This window comes from Schistocerca gregaria, chromosome 1 (genome assembly GCF_023897955.1).
Source record: "Schistocerca gregaria isolate iqSchGreg1 chromosome 1, iqSchGreg1.2, whole genome shotgun sequence".
Lineage (NCBI taxonomy): Eukaryota > Metazoa > Arthropoda > Insecta > Orthoptera > Acrididae > Schistocerca > Schistocerca gregaria.
In genome coordinates, this window is record NC_064920.1 from 466742042 (window position 1) to 466754242 (window position 12201).

The following is a 12201-nucleotide window of genomic DNA, read 5'->3' on the forward strand; positions in this document are numbered from 1 at the left end:
GGCGGCGGCGACGACGACGACGTTCGCGAGGAGCTAAGGTTATAACTCCAAAAAATTTAATTGAAATTATCTGTGGCCGGGCCATAAGAGACGCCAAAGGAGCATCCGACGGCGCTGTTGTGTGCCCCCATAAATTACCAGCCTAGTGTAATGTGGCTGCAAGAGCGGTCCGGCTAAAAACAAAAAAAAAAAAAAAATAAGATAATGTTAAATTAAAAGAAATCGCAGTGTGTAAGGAGCTAACTACTGGGCGCATCGACAACTCCGACAAGTTTTGCTACCAGCAGAATATCTGATCTCTGCAGAATATTATCTCATTTCAAGCTGTGTTTTAATTAATTTTAGGTGGGCCGATCCCGGCGGTACTGCAATGCCGGGCCAACCCGCGACAGAGGTGGAGCAAGCCCCTAGCACTCCGTCATGAGCCAAAAATGAGTTTAATATTCTGGTCCTGCGATGCAGGACGTATCAGATATTAAGCTGATAAGAACAGATACTACACTTTGATCTTAGCCAAAAGGCCGAGAAGCGATAAGGAAAAACCGCAGTGGAAGGGCCTAAATGCTTGCAGCGTGTGCGCTCCACATGTGGGAGTGAAACATGGTGGTGCGGGCTGATATCGCAACAGGCGACCGTGGAAAACGTCGCAAAAGCAAGTGCCGGGAGGAAGGACAACTGAAGAGAGCACTCGTCAACAGCCTAGTTTTACCGTCCATGTCTAAGAGTAAAGAGCGACTCCCATTTGAACGCCGCTAGCAGCCACGGCAGTGGAGAAGCCGTGAGGCCGCCCCACAGCAGCGCCAGGACGGCGCGAGCTACACCGGCGCGAGGCCGGCGCAAGCTACACCTAGCCGAGTGCTTACACCGTTCACACGCAGACTGCATATGTGTGTGTGCGTGTGTACACACGTATTCTGCGTGCGTGCGGCGGCGGCGACGACGACGTTCGCGAGGAGCTAAGGTTATAACTCCAAAAAATTTAATTGAAATTATCTGTGGCCGGGCCATAAGAGACGCCAAAGGAGCATCCGACGGCGCTGTTGTGTGCCCCCATAAATTACCAGCCTAGTGTAATGTGGCTGCAAGAGCGGTCCGGCTAAAAACAAAAAAAAAAAAAAAAATAAGATAATGTTAAATTAAAAGAAATCGCAGTGTGTAAGGAGCTAACTACTGGGCGCATCGACAACTCCGACAAGTTTTGCTACCAGCAGAATATCTGATCTCTGCAGAATATTATCTCATTTCAAGCTGTGTTTTAATTAATTTTAGGTGGGCCGATCCCGGCGGTACTGCAATGCCGGGCCAACCCGCGACAGAGGTGGAGCAAGCCCCTAGCACTCCGTCATGAGCCAAAAATGAGTTTAATATTCTGGTCCTGCGATGCAGGACGTATCAGATATTAAGCTGATAAGAACAGATACTACACTTTGATCTTAGCCAAAAGGCCGAGAAGCGATAAGGAAAAACCGCAGTGGAAGGGCCTAAATGCTTGCAGCGTGTGCGCTCCACATGTGGGAGTGAAACATGGTGGTGCGGGCTGATATCGCAACAGGCGACCGTGGAAAACGTCGCAAAAGCAAGTGCCGGGAGGAAGGACAACTGAAGAGAGCACTCGTCAACAGCCTAGTTTTACCGTCCATGTCTAAGAGTAAAGAGCGACTCCCATTTGAACGCCGCTAGCAGCCACGGCAGTGGAGAAGCCGTGAGGCCGCCCCACAGCAGCGCCAGGACGGCGCGAGCTACACCGGCGCGAGGCCGGCGCAAGCTACACCTAGCCGAGTGCTTACACCGTTCACCGCAGACTGCATATGTGTGTGTGCGTGTGTACACACGTATTCTGCGTGCGTGCGGCGGCGGCGCGACGACGACGTTCGCGAGGAGCTAAGGTTATAACTCCAAAAAATTTAATTGAAATTATCTGTGGCCGGGCCATAAGAGACGCCAAAGGAGCATCCGACGGCGCTGTTGTGTGCCCCCATAAATTACCAGCCTAGTGTAATGTGGCTGCAAGAGCGGTCCGGCTAAAAACAAAAAAAAAAAAAAAATAAGATAATGTTAAATTAAAAGAAATCGCAGTGTGTAAGGAGCTAACTACTGGGCGCATCGACAACTCCGACAAGTTTTGCTACCAGCAGAATATCTGATCTCTGCAGAATATTATCTCATTTCAAGCTGTGTTTTAATTAATTTTAGGTGGGCCGATCCCGGCGGTACTGCAATGCCGGGCCAACCCGCGACAGAGGTGGAGCAAGCCCCTAGCACTCCGTCATGAGCCAAAAATGAGTTTAATATTCTGGTCCTGCGATGCAGGACGTATCAGATATTAAGCTGATAAGAACAGATACTACACTTTGATCTTAGCCAAAAGGCCGAGAAGCGATAAGGAAAAACCGCAGTGGAAGGGCCTAAATGCTTGCAGCGTGTGCGCTCCACATGTGGGAGTGAAACATGGTGGTGCGGGCTGATATCGCAACAGGCGACCGTGGAAAACGTCGCAAAAGCAAGTGCCGGGAGGAAGGACAACTGAAGAGAGCACTCGTCAACAGCCTAGTTTTACCGTCCATGTCTAAGAGTAAAGAGCGACTCCCATTTGAACGCCGCTAGCAGCCACGGCAGTGGAGAAGCCGTGAGGCCGCCCCACAGCAGCGCCAGGACGGCGCGAGCTACACCGGCGCGAGGCCGGCGCAAGCTACACCTAGCCGAGTGCTTACACCGTTCACCGCAGACTGCATATGTGTGTGTGCGTGTGTACACACGTATTCTGCGTGCGTGCGGCGGCGGCGACGACGACGACGTTCGCGAGGAGCTAAGGTTATAACTCCAAAAAATTTAATTGAAATTATCTGTGGCCGGGCCATAAGAGACGCCAAAGGAGCATCCGACGGCGCTGTTGTGTGCCCCCATAAATTACCAGCCTAGTGTAATGTGGCTGCAAGAGCGGTCCGGCTAAAAACAAAAAAAAAAAAAAAATAAGATAATGTTAAATTAAAAGAAATCGCAGTGTGTAAGGAGCTAACTACTGGGCGCATCGACAACTCCGACAAGTTTTGCTACCAGCAGAATATCTGATCTCTGCAGAATATTATCTCATTTCAAGCTGTGTTTTAATTAATTTTAGGTGGGCCGATCCCGGCGGTACTGCAATGCCGGGCCAACCCGCGACAGAGGTGGAGCAAGCCCCTAGCACTCCGTCATGAGCCAAAAATGAGTTTAATATTCTGGTCCTGCGATGCAGGACGTATCAGATATTAAGCTGATAAGAACAGATACTACACTTTGATCTTAGCCAAAAGGCCGAGAAGCGATAAGGAAAAACCGCAGTGGAAGGGCCTAAATGCTTGCAGCGTGTGCGCTCCACATGTGGGAGTGAAACATGGTGGTGCGGGCTGATATCGCAACAGGCGACCGTGGAAAACGTCGCAAAAGCAAGTGCCGGGAGGAAGGACAACTGAAGAGAGCACTCGTCAACAGCCTAGTTTTACCGTCCATGTCTAAGAGTAAAGAGCGACTCCCATTTGAACGCCGCTAGCAGCCACGGCAGTGGAGAAGCCGTGAGGCCGCCCCACAGCAGCGCCAGGACGGCGCGAGCTACACCGGCGCGAGGCCGGCGCAAGCTACACCTAGCCGAGTGCTTACACCGTTCACCGCAGACTGCATATGTGTGTGTGCGTGTGTACACACGTATTCTGCGTGCGTGCGGCGGCGGCGACGACGACGACGTTCGCGAGGAGCTAAGGTTATAACTCCAAAAAATTTAATTGAAATTATCTGTGGCCGGGCCATAAGAGACGCCAAAGGAGCATCCGACGGCGCTGTTGTGTGCCCCCATAAATTACCAGCCTAGTGTAATGTGGCTGCAAGAGCGGTCCGGCTAAAAACAAAAAAAAAAAAAAAATAAGATAATGTTAAATTAAAAGAAATCGCAGTGTGTAAGGAGCTAACTACTGGGCGCATCGACAACTCCGACAAGTTTTGCTACCAGCAGAATATCTGATCTCTGCAGAATATTATCTCATTTCAAGCTGTGTTTTAATTAATTTTAGGTGGGCCGATCCCGGCGGTACTGCAATGCCGGGCCAACCCGCGACAGAGGTGGAGCAAGCCCCTAGCACTCCGTCATGAGCCAAAAATGAGTTTAATATTCTGGTCCTGCGATGCAGGACGTATCAGATATTAAGCTGATAAGAACAGATACTACACTTTGATCTTAGCCAAAAGGCCGAGAAGCGATAAGGAAAAACCGCAGTGGAAGGGCCTAAATGCTTGCAGCGTGTGCGCTCCACATGTGGGAGTGAAACATGGTGGTGCGGGCTGATATCGCAACAGGCGACCGTGGAAAACGTCGCAAAAGCAAGTGCCGGGAGGAAGGACAACTGAAGAGAGCACTCGTCAACAGCCTAGTTTTACCGTCCATGTCTAAGAGTAAAGAGCGACTCCCATTTGAACGCCGCTAGCAGCCACGGCAGTGGAGAAGCCGTGAGGCCGCCCCACAGCAGCGCCAGGACGGCGCGAGCTACACCGGCGCGAGGCCGGCGCAAGCTACACCTAGCCGAGTGCTTACACCGTTCACCGCAGACTGCATATGTGTGTGTGCGTGTGTACACACGTATTCTGCGTGCGTGCGGCGGCGGCGACGACGACGACGTTCGCGAGGAGCTAAGGTTATAACTCCAAAAAATTTAATTGAAATTATCTGTGGCCGGGCCATAAGAGACGCCAAAGGAGCATCCGACGGCGCTGTTGTGTGCCCCCATAAATTACCAGCCTAGTGTAATGTGGCTGCAAGAGCGGTCCGGCTAAAAACAAAAAAAAAAAAAAAAATAAGATAATGTTAAATTAAAAGAAATCGCAGTGTGTAAGGAGCTAACTACTGGGCGCATCGACAACTCCGACAAGTTTTGCTACCAGCAGAATATCTGATCTCTGCAGAATATTATCTCATTTCAAGCTGTGTTTTAATTAATTTTAGGTGGGCCGATCCCGGCGGTACTGCAATGCCGGGCCAACCCGCGACAGAGGTGGAGCAAGCCCCTAGCACTCCGTCATGAGCCAAAAATGAGTTTAATATTCTGGTCCTGCGATGCAGGACGTATCAGATATTAAGCTGATAAGAACAGATACTACACTTTGATCTTAGCCAAAAGGCCGAGAAGCGATAAGGAAAAACCGCAGTGGAAGGGCCTAAATGCTTGCAGCGTGTGCGCTCCACATGTGGGAGTGAAACATGGTGGTGCGGGCTGATATCGCAACAGGCGACCGTGGAAAACGTCGCAAAAGCAAGTGCCGGGAGGAAGGACAACTGAAGAGAGCACTCGTCAACAGCCTAGTTTTACCGTCCATGTCTAAGAGTAAAGAGCGACTCCCATTTGAACGCCGCTAGCAGCCACGGCAGTGGAGAAGCCGTGAGGCCGCCCCACAGCAGCGCCAGGACGGCGCGAGCTACACCGGCGCGAGGCCGGCGCAAGCTACACCTAGCCGAGTGCTTACACCGTTCACCGCAGACTGCATATGTGTGTGTGCGTGTGTACACACGTATTCTGCGTGCGTGCGGCGGCGGCGACGACGACGACGTTCGCGAGGAGCTAAGGTTATAACTCCAAAAAATTTAATTGAAATTATCTGTGGCCGGGCCATAAGAGACGCCAAAGGAGCATCCGACGGCGCTGTTGTGTGCCCCCATAAATTACCAGCCTAGTGTAATGTGGCTGCAAGAGCGGTCCGGCTAAAAACAAAAAAAAAAAAAAAATAAGATAATGTTAAATTAAAAGAAATCGCAGTGTGTAAGGAGCTAACTACTGGGCGCATCGACAACTCCGACAAGTTTTGCTACCAGCAGAATATCTGATCTCTGCAGAATATTATCTCATTTCAAGCTGTGTTTTAATTAATTTTAGGTGGGCCGATCCCGGCGGTACTGCAATGCCGGGCCAACCCGCGACAGAGGTGGAGCAAGCCCCTAGCACTCCGTCATGAGCCAAAAATGAGTTTAATATTCTGGTCCTGCGATGCAGGACGTATCAGATATTAAGCTGATAAGAACAGATACTACACTTTGATCTTAGCCAAAAGGCCGAGAAGCGATAAGGAAAAACCGCAGTGGAAGGGCCTAAATGCTTGCAGCGTGTGCGCTCCACATGTGGGAGTGAAACATGGTGGTGCGGGCTGATATCGCAACAGGCGACCGTGGAAAACGTCGCAAAAGCAAGTGCCGGGAGGAAGGACAACTGAAGAGAGCACTCGTCAACAGCCTAGTTTTACCGTCCATGTCTAAGAGTAAAGAGCGACTCCCATTTGAACGCCGCTAGCAGCCACGGCAGTGGAGAAGCCGTGAGGCCGCCCCACAGCAGCGCCAGGACGGCGCGAGCTACACCGGCGCGAGGCCGGCGCAAGCTACACCTAGCCGAGTGCTTACACCGTTCACCGCAGACTGCATATGTGTGTGTGCGTGTGTACACACGTATTCTGCGTGCGTGCGGCGGCGGCGACGACGACGACGTTCGCGAGGAGCTAAGGTTATAACTCCAAAAAATTTAATTGAAATTATCTGTGGCCGGGCCATAAGAGACGCCAAAGGAGCATCCGACGGCGCTGTTGTGTGCCCCCATAAATTACCAGCCTAGTGTAATGTGGCTGCAAGAGCGGTCCGGCTAAAAACAAAAAAAAAAAAAAAATAAGATAATGTTAAATTAAAAGAAATCGCAGTGTGTAAGGAGCTAACTACTGGGCGCATCGACAACTCCGACAAGTTTTGCTACCAGCAGAATATCTGATCTCTGCAGAATATTATCTCATTTCAAGCTGTGTTTTAATTAATTTTAGGTGGGCCGATCCCGGCGGTACTGCAATGCCGGGCCAACCCGCGACAGAGGTGGAGCAAGCCCCTAGCACTCCGTCATGAGCCAAAAATGAGTTTAATATTCTGGTCCTGCGATGCAGGACGTATCAGATATTAAGCTGATAAGAACAGATACTACACTTTGATCTTAGCCAAAAGGCCGAGAAGCGATAAGGAAAAACCGCAGTGGAAGGGCCTAAATGCTTGCAGCGTGTGCGCTCCACATGTGGGAGTGAAACATGGTGGTGCGGGCTGATATCGCAACAGGCGACCGTGGAAAACGTCGCAAAAGCAAGTGCCGGGAGGAAGGACAACTGAAGAGAGCACTCGTCAACAGCCTAGTTTTACCGTCCATGTCTAAGAGTAAAGAGCGACTCCCATTTGAACGCCGCTAGCAGCCACGGCAGTGGAGAAGCCGTGAGGCCGCCCCACAGCAGCGCCAGGACGGCGCGAGCTACACCGGCGCGAGGCCGGCGCAAGCTACACCTAGCCGAGTGCTTACACCGTTCACCGCAGACTGCATATGTGTGTGTGCGTGTGTACACACGTATTCTGCGTGCGTGCGGCGGCGGCGACGACGACGACGTTCGCGAGGAGCTAAGGTTATAACTCCAAAAAATTTAATTGAAATTATCTGTGGCCGGGCCATAAGAGACGCCAAAGGAGCATCCGACGGCGCTGTTGTGTGCCCCCATAAATTACCAGCCTAGTGTAATGTGGCTGCAAGAGCGGTCCGGCTAAAAACAAAAAAAAAAAAAAAAATAAGATAATGTTAAATTAAAAGAAATCGCAGTGTGTAAGGAGCTAACTACTGGGCGCATCGACAACTCCGACAAGTTTTGCTACCAGCAGAATATCTGATCTCTGCAGAATATTATCTCATTTCAAGCTGTGTTTTAATTAATTTTAGGTGGGCCGATCCCGGCGGTACTGCAATGCCGGGCCAACCCGCGACAGAGGTGGAGCAAGCCCCTAGCACTCCGTCATGAGCCAAAAATGAGTTTAATATTCTGGTCCTGCGATGCAGGACGTATCAGATATTAAGCTGATAAGAACAGATACTACACTTTGATCTTAGCCAAAAGGCCGAGAAGCGATAAGGAAAAACCGCAGTGGAAGGGCCTAAATGCTTGCAGCGTGTGCGCTCCACATGTGGGAGTGAAACATGGTGGTGCGGGCTGATATCGCAACAGGCGACCGTGGAAAACGTCGCAAAAGCAAGTGCCGGGAGGAAGGACAACTGAAGAGAGCACTCGTCAACAGCCTAGTTTTACCGTCCATGTCTAAGAGTAAAGAGCGACTCCCATTTGAACGCCGCTAGCAGCCACGGCAGTGGAGAAGCCGTGAGGCCGCCCCACAGCAGCGCCAGGACGGCGCGAGCTACACCGGCGCGAGGCCGGCGCAAGCTACACCTAGCCGAGTGCTTACACCGTTCACCGCAGACTGCATATGTGTGTGTGCGTGTGTACACACGTATTCTGCGTGCGTGCGGCGGCGGCGACGACGACGTTCGCGAGGAGCTAAGGTTATAACTCCAAAAAATTTAATTGAAATTATCTGTGGCCGGGCCATAAGAGACGCCAAAGGAGCATCCGACGGCGCTGTTGTGTGCCCCCATAAATTACCAGCCTAGTGTAATGTGGCTGCAAGAGCGGTCCGGCTAAAAACAAAAAAAAAAAAAAAATAAGATAATGTTAAATTAAAAGAAATCGCAGTGTGTAAGGAGCTAACTACTGGGCGCATCGACAACTCCGACAAGTTTTGCTACCAGCAGAATATCTGATCTCTGCAGAATATTATCTCATTTCAAGCTGTGTTTTAATTAATTTTAGGTGGGCCGATCCCGGCGGTACTGCAATGCCGGGCCAACCCGCGACAGAGGTGGAGCAAGCCCCTAGCACTCCGTCATGAGCCAAAAATGAGTTTAATATTCTGGTCCTGCGATGCAGGACGTATCAGATATTAAGCTGATAAGAACAGATACTACACTTTGATCTTAGCCAAAAGGCCGAGAAGCGATAAGGAAAAACCGCAGTGGAAGGGCCTAAATGCTTGCAGCGTGTGCGCTCCACATGTGGGAGTGAAACATGGTGGTGCGGGCTGATATCGCAACAGGCGACCGTGGAAAACGTCGCAAAAGCAAGTGCCGGGAGGAAGGACAACTGAAGAGAGCACTCGTCAACAGCCTAGTTTTACCGTCCATGTCTAAGAGTAAAGAGCGACTCCCATTTGAACGCCGCTAGCAGCCACGGCAGTGGAGAAGCCGTGAGGCCGCCCCACAGCAGCGCCAGGACGGCGCGAGCTACACCGGCGCGAGGCCGGCGCAAGCTACACCTAGCCGAGTGCTTACACCGTTCACCGCAGACTGCATATGTGTGTGTGCGTGTGTACACACGTATTCTGCGTGCGTGCGGCGGCGGCGACGACGACGACGTTCGCGAGGAGCTAAGGTTATAACTCCAAAAAATTTAATTGAAATTATCTGTGGCCGGGCCATAAGAGACGCCAAAGGAGCATCCGACGGCGCTGTTGTGTGCCCCCATAAATTACCAGCCTAGTGTAATGTGGCTGCAAGAGCGGTCCGGCTAAAAACAAAAAAAAAAAAAAAATAAGATAATGTTAAATTAAAAGAAATCGCAGTGTGTAAGGAGCTAACTACTGGGCGCATCGACAACTCCGACAAGTTTTGCTACCAGCAGAATATCTGATCTCTGCAGAATATTATCTCATTTCAAGCTGTGTTTTAATTAATTTTAGGTGGGCCGATCCCGGCGGTACTGCAATGCCGGGCCAACCCGCGACAGAGGTGGAGCAAGCCCCTAGCACTCCGTCATGAGCCAAAAATGAGTTTAATATTCTGGTCCTGCGATGCAGGACGTATCAGATATTAAGCTGATAAGAACAGATACTACACTTTGATCTTAGCCAAAAGGCCGAGAAGCGATAAGGAAAAACCGCAGTGGAAGGGCCTAAATGCTTGCAGCGTGTGCGCTCCACATGTGGGAGTGAAACATGGTGGTGCGGGCTGATATCGCAACAGGCGACCGTGGAAAACGTCGCAAAAGCAAGTGCCGGGAGGAAGGACAACTGAAGAGAGCACTCGTCAACAGCCTAGTTTTACCGTCCATGTCTAAGAGTAAAGAGCGACTCCCATTTGAACGCCGCTAGCAGCCACGGCAGTGGAGAAGCCGTGAGGCCGCCCCACAGCAGCGCCAGGACGGCGCGAGCTACACCGGCGCGAGGCCGGCGCAAGCTACACCTAGCCGAGTGCTTACACCGTTCACCGCAGACTGCATATGTGTGTGTGCGTGTGTACACACGTATTCTGCGTGCGTGCGGCGGCGGCGACGACGACGACGTTCGCGAGGAGCTAAGGTTATAACTCCAAAAAATTTAATTGAAATTATCTGTGGCCGGGCCATAAGAGACGCCAAAGGAGCATCCGACGGCGCTGTTGTGTGCCCCCATAAATTACCAGCCTAGTGTAATGTGGCTGCAAGAGCGGTCCGGCTAAAAACAAAAAAAAAAAAAAAATAAGATAATGTTAAATTAAAAGAAATCGCAGTGTGTAAGGAGCTAACTACTGGGCGCATCGACAACTCCGACAAGTTTTGCTACCAGCAGAATATCTGATCTCTGCAGAATATTATCTCATTTCAAGCTGTGTTTTAATTAATTTTAGGTGGGCCGATCCCGGCGGTACTGCAATGCCGGGCCAACCCGCGACAGAGGTGGAGCAAGCCCCTAGCACTCCGTCATGAGCCAAAAATGAGTTTAATATTCTGGTCCTGCGATGCAGGACGTATCAGATATTAAGCTGATAAGAACAGATACTACACTTTGATCTTAGCCAAAAGGCCGAGAAGCGATAAGGAAAAACCGCAGTGGAAGGGCCTAAATGCTTGCAGCGTGTGCGCTCCACATGTGGGAGTGAAACATGGTGGTGCGGGCTGATATCGCAACAGGCGACCGTGGAAAACGTCGCAAAAGCAAGTGCCGGGAGGAAGGACAACTGAAGAGAGCACTCGTCAACAGCCTAGTTTTACCGTCCATGTCTAAGAGTAAAGAGCGACTCCCATTTGAACGCCGCTAGCAGCCACGGCAGTGGAGAAGCCGTGAGGCCGCCCCACAGCAGCGCCAGGACGGCGCGAGCTACACCGGCGCGAGGCCGGCGCAAGCTACACCTAGCCGAGTGCTTACACCGTTCACCGCAGACTGCATATGTGTGTGCGTGTGTACACACGTATTCTGCGTGCGTGCGGCGGCGGCGACGACGACGACGTTCGCGAGGAGCTAAGGTTATAACTCCAAAAAATTTAATTGAAATTATCTGTGGCCGGGCCATAAGAGACGCCAAAGGAGCATCCGACGGCGCTGTTGTGTGCCCCCATAAATTACCAGCCTAGTGTAATGTGGCTGCAAGAGCGGTCCGGCTAAAAACAAAAAAAAAAAAAAAATAAGATAATGTTAAATTAAAAGAAATCGCAGTGTGTAAGGAGCTAACTACTGGGCGCATCGACAACTCCGACAAGTTTTGCTACCAGCAGAATATCTGATCTCTGCAGAATATTATCTCATTTCAAGCTGTGTTTTAATTAATTTTAGGTGGGCCGATCCCGGCGGTACTGCAATGCCGGGCCAACCCGCGACAGAGGTGGAGCAAGCCCCTAGCACTCCGTCATGAGCCAAAAATGAGTTTAATATTCTGGTCCTGCGATGCAGGACGTATCAGATATTAAGCTGATAAGAACAGATACTACACTTTGATCTTAGCCAAAAGGCCGAGAAGCGATAAGGAAAAACCGCAGTGGAAGGGCCTAAATGCTTGCAGCGTGTGCGCTCCACATGTGGGAGTGAAACATGGTGGTGCGGGCTGATATCGCAACAGGCGACCGTGGAAAACGTCGCAAAAGCAAGTGCCGGGAGGAAGGACAACTGAAGAGAGCACTCGTCAACAGCCTAGTTTTACCGTCCATGTCTAAGAGTAAAGAGCGACTCCCATTTGAACGCCGCTAGCAGCCACGGCAGTGGAGAAGCCGTGAGGCCGCCCCACAGCAGCGCCAGGACGGCGCGAGCTACACCGGCGCGAGGCCGGCGCAAGCTACACCTAGCCGAGTGCTTACACCGTTCACCGCAGACTGCATATGTGTGTGTGCGTGTGTACACACGTATTCTGCGTGCGTGCGGCGGCGGCGACGACGACGTTCGCGAGGAGCTAAGGTTATAACTCCAAAAAATTTAATTGAAATTATCTGTGGCCGGGCCATAAGAGACGCCAAAGGAGCATCCGACGGCGCTGTTGTGTGCCCCCATAAATTACCAGCCTAGTGTAATGTGGCTGCAAGAGCGGTCCGGCTAAAAACAAA

The 12201-nt window shown here is 51.1% G+C and overlaps 13 non-coding genes across 13 annotated transcripts; all 13 read right to left on the bottom strand.

The window, feature by feature from the left end:
- Positions 1 to 340: 340 nt before the first annotated feature.
- Positions 341 to 533, bottom strand: LOC126292090 (U2 spliceosomal RNA). The gene has a single exon (XR_007551995.1). It is a non-coding gene; the product is annotated as a U2 spliceosomal RNA (small nuclear RNA).
- Positions 534 to 1264: 731 nt separating this feature from the next.
- Positions 1265 to 1457, bottom strand: LOC126292100 (U2 spliceosomal RNA). Its single transcript, XR_007551996.1, has one exon. It is a non-coding gene; the product is annotated as a U2 spliceosomal RNA (small nuclear RNA).
- A 731-nt stretch (positions 1458 to 2188) lies between these two features.
- On the bottom strand, positions 2189 to 2381 carry LOC126292104 (U2 spliceosomal RNA). The gene has a single exon (XR_007551999.1). It is a non-coding gene; the product is annotated as a U2 spliceosomal RNA (small nuclear RNA).
- A 732-nt stretch (positions 2382 to 3113) lies between these two features.
- LOC126292110 (U2 spliceosomal RNA) lies at positions 3114 to 3306 on the bottom strand. Its single transcript, XR_007552004.1, has one exon. It is a non-coding gene; the product is annotated as a U2 spliceosomal RNA (small nuclear RNA).
- Positions 3307 to 4038: 732 nt separating this feature from the next.
- LOC126292115 (U2 spliceosomal RNA) lies at positions 4039 to 4231 on the bottom strand. The gene has a single exon (XR_007552012.1). It is a non-coding gene; the product is annotated as a U2 spliceosomal RNA (small nuclear RNA).
- A 733-nt stretch (positions 4232 to 4964) lies between these two features.
- On the bottom strand, positions 4965 to 5157 carry LOC126292121 (U2 spliceosomal RNA). The gene has a single exon (XR_007552013.1). It is a non-coding gene; the product is annotated as a U2 spliceosomal RNA (small nuclear RNA).
- A 732-nt stretch (positions 5158 to 5889) lies between these two features.
- LOC126292125 (U2 spliceosomal RNA) lies at positions 5890 to 6082 on the bottom strand. Its single transcript, XR_007552014.1, has one exon. It is a non-coding gene; the product is annotated as a U2 spliceosomal RNA (small nuclear RNA).
- A 732-nt stretch (positions 6083 to 6814) lies between these two features.
- Positions 6815 to 7007, bottom strand: LOC126292132 (U2 spliceosomal RNA). The gene has a single exon (XR_007552015.1). It is a non-coding gene; the product is annotated as a U2 spliceosomal RNA (small nuclear RNA).
- Positions 7008 to 7740: 733 nt separating this feature from the next.
- On the bottom strand, positions 7741 to 7933 carry LOC126292136 (U2 spliceosomal RNA). Its single transcript, XR_007552016.1, has one exon. It is a non-coding gene; the product is annotated as a U2 spliceosomal RNA (small nuclear RNA).
- Positions 7934 to 8662: 729 nt separating this feature from the next.
- On the bottom strand, positions 8663 to 8855 carry LOC126292142 (U2 spliceosomal RNA). The gene has a single exon (XR_007552018.1). It is a non-coding gene; the product is annotated as a U2 spliceosomal RNA (small nuclear RNA).
- Positions 8856 to 9587: 732 nt separating this feature from the next.
- On the bottom strand, positions 9588 to 9780 carry LOC126292148 (U2 spliceosomal RNA). Its single transcript, XR_007552019.1, has one exon. It is a non-coding gene; the product is annotated as a U2 spliceosomal RNA (small nuclear RNA).
- A 732-nt stretch (positions 9781 to 10512) lies between these two features.
- On the bottom strand, positions 10513 to 10705 carry LOC126292162 (U2 spliceosomal RNA). Its single transcript, XR_007552023.1, has one exon. It is a non-coding gene; the product is annotated as a U2 spliceosomal RNA (small nuclear RNA).
- Positions 10706 to 11435: 730 nt separating this feature from the next.
- Positions 11436 to 11628, bottom strand: LOC126292168 (U2 spliceosomal RNA). The gene has a single exon (XR_007552024.1). It is a non-coding gene; the product is annotated as a U2 spliceosomal RNA (small nuclear RNA).
- Between the last annotated feature and the right edge of the window lie 573 nt (positions 11629 to 12201).